The sequence below is a fragment of the Otolemur garnettii genome, unplaced genomic scaffold (assembly GCF_000181295.1).
Source record: "Otolemur garnettii isolate 467f Iridium unplaced genomic scaffold, OtoGar3 scaffold00018, whole genome shotgun sequence".
Classification (NCBI taxonomy): Eukaryota; Metazoa; Chordata; class Mammalia; order Primates; family Galagidae; genus Otolemur; species Otolemur garnettii.
The window spans coordinates 19540364-19543660 of NW_003852413.1; positions in this window are offsets into that span (position 1 = coordinate 19540364).

The window sequence follows — 3297 nt, forward strand, 5'->3', positions numbered from 1 at the left end:
CTCTTGGGCTTAAGCCATTCTCTTGCCTCAGCCTCCCAAGTAGCTGGGACTACAGGTGCCAGCTACAATGCCTGGCTATTTTTTTGTTGCAGTTGTTACTGTTGCTTAGCTGGCCGAGGCCAGGTTTGAACCCCCCAGGCTTGGTGTATGTGTCTCATTCCGTAACCACTGTACTACGGGCGCTAAACCTCATTCTCTATTTCTGTCCCTTAAGGAGGGGAAGGGTTGGGCTCATGCCCTCCCAATCAGAGGACTCTTTCCTCCCTATTGCCTGGGTAGCTTATGTAGGAGATGGGCCTCTTGCCTCTTCCCAGGAGGTGAAGGACAAATTCGAAGGCTCCTTGTCGTGTTCTCTAGGCACAAGTCCCTTTGCTCCCTGAGGGGGGGAGCACCAGCCTAGACTAGGAAAACTGCCTAGGCTAAGAAAGTTACAGACCTCTCCCTGCCTGACCAGAGCCAGAGAGGGACCTGCTAAGCTCTTGGTTATTCACTTGCCTGAAGCTTGCTCTTCCCTGAAGCCTTTCTGGACTCCTCTAGCAAGAATATGCCTATCCTCAAGGGCAAAATGAGAGGATCTTCCAAGTAGGACAATGTCTCACTCACTACATAACACTGTGCCTGCCACAAAGTAACCATCCATCCTACTATAATAGCAGCTATTTCAAACAACTCTCACTCTCCTAAAACTTTCACCTTTCCCTGCTGTGATGGACACAGTGATGCACTGCCCAGGTCTCTTTAAGGACAATGATCTGTTCCCCTAGCTTCTGGGAATGCTGCCAGCAGGTGGCTCCCAGTTACCAGCCCCCTTTCAGGGAGTCACAGGGATTTCCTCCACTGATGTGAGCCGCCTTACTCAATGTCCTGCTGCTTCTCAGGGCAGCCAGTTTCCCATAACTGATTAGCGTAGAAGTTTAACTCCCTGGCCCCCAGCCCCTACTCAAGACAACTCTGAAGTGTCTTCCCAGCTTCAGAGGTTCCAGCTGAACTTCTCCTTCTGCCCAATCCTGCTTCCTTCCCTTCTCTTCCACAGGTGTCAATTCCAAGAGCACTCCCCAATAAACTTCCTGCACTGACCTCTGTCCCAGTCCGTTCCAGAGTATAGAGCCTGCAATACCTACCCCAGTCTTATTCACTGATCCTTTCAGCCAGTATTTATTGAGTGCCTCTTATGGGTTAGTCCCAGTAGCAAGGGCAGGAGATATAATCTAAAGCTAACTGTCCAATGCCTGACCACAGACAGCCAGAGAGGGAGCTCCAATGGATGAGCATGTGTCATACCTCACAGAGAAGACAGAAGTCACAAGAGGGAGATTTTATAAACTTTCCACTATAAAATCCACAAACTCCCTTCATCTGTGCCCCTTCTCTCCTTTTCCTTTCTTGCCTCCACCCAAGACACTCAGCATCCTGTGCTCTCTCACCAGGGAGACCAACCAATGTTTTTTTGCCCAACGGCCCCAGTTGCAAACTGCAAGTCCCATACCTGAGAAGCACCTCAATCCCAGCCAGGCAAATTGGGATGGTCGATCACTCTATCTCCCACGATAATCACATATCTCTATTAATCTTCAGCTGCTCACTCTATATCAGCTCCTCCCCATCACCATTTAAATCTCTCCCATCCCTTGGGCGGCACCTGTGGCTCAAAGGAGTAGGGCCTTGGCCCCATATACCAGAGGTAGTGGGTTCAAACCCAGCCCCGGCCATAAACTGCAAAAAAAAAATAATAAAAATAAATCTCTCCCATCCAGCTGGGCACTGTGGCTCACGCCCATGAGCCTAGCATTCTGGGAGGCTGAGGCGGATGGATCACTTGAGCTCAGGGATTTGAGACCAACCTGAGCAAGAGTGAGACCCCTTCTCTAGTAAAAATAAAAATAACTGAGGCAAGAGGATTGCTCAAGCGCAAGAATTTGAAGTTGCTGTGAGCTATGACACCACAGCACTCTACCAAGGGGGACAAAGTGAGACTTTGTCTCTAAATAAATAAATAAATAAATCTCTCCCATCCTTAAAAATCCTCCCTGACCCCTTACCCACTCTAACAACCACCTCATTTCTCTGCTTTCCTTGACAGGCAAATACCTTAAAAGAATTGTCATTACTTCCTCAGCTCTCACTCTCATCTAGCCACCACCACTCCTCTGAAACTACTCCTGTCAAGGTCATAGCTACTTGTTGAAAAACCTATGGGCACTTTTTAGTCCTCATCATGTTTGGCCTCTGCGCTAGGCCAGACATCAAAGTTTGGCCTGGGTTTAGATGGCAAGAATGATGTCTTGGAATTCAAGACAAGGACATTCTAAAATTGTTCTATATCGGGTGGTGCCTGTGGCTCAGTGGGTAGGGCACCAGCCCCATAAACCGAGGGTGGTGGGTTCAAACCCAGCCCCAGCCAAACTGCAACAAGAACAAAAAAATTGTTCTATATCTGAAATAGCTGATGCCACACCCCAGTGCAATGGATGTACAATGATAAGGGTGTAGGTGGGAGGATGTGCCTCCACTCCGCTTTCTTTGAGCACTTAGAGTCTTGGGAATCACAGATAGTGAGATGTCCACACATTTCACAGGGGCACAGAGCCTGCTGCCTTTCACACCTCTAACCACATCAGCCCAGAATCACCTTCTATCTCCAGACAAGGGAAAAATTCTGCACTCAGCCCTTAGGTCAGGGTTCTAGGCCTTGAAATTCTAGTAGGGACAGTTCCACACCAATCTACCCTCATTAGCATATGTAATGTAGGGCCCAGGAGTTTTCTGTTTGTGTTCACTAAGCCAGGCCTGGCCAGGCCCTACCAAGGCCTCTCAGCATCATTCAGCAAGGTTGACTCTCTCACCTGTAAGATCCTCTTCCCTTGTGTTCTGAGATCTAAGGAACAGCCTCCTTGGCCACGCTAGCTCCCAATCCTCCTTCATATCTCAGCTAGCATCCTTCTCCCCCAGCCCCTATGCCCCTGCATGTTCTCTTTACAGCACATATCTCATGCCATTGTTCATACATGTCTAATTTCTCCCATACACTGCAAGCTCCATGAGGGTAGGATGTGTGTGTTTATCACTCACTACTCTATCCTCTGAGCCCCCTATTTCATATTAGTAAGCAGCTATTGAATGAATATGAGAATATCCATTACTATTTCACTGAATGTCTGCAAGATACTTTACCTATGTTATTTCAAATCTTTGTAACAAGCTAAGTATTATTTTGTTCCCTATTTTATTTTCATTTTATTTTATTTATTTTATTTTATTGAGACAGAGTCTCAAGCTGTCACCCTGGGTAGAGTGCCA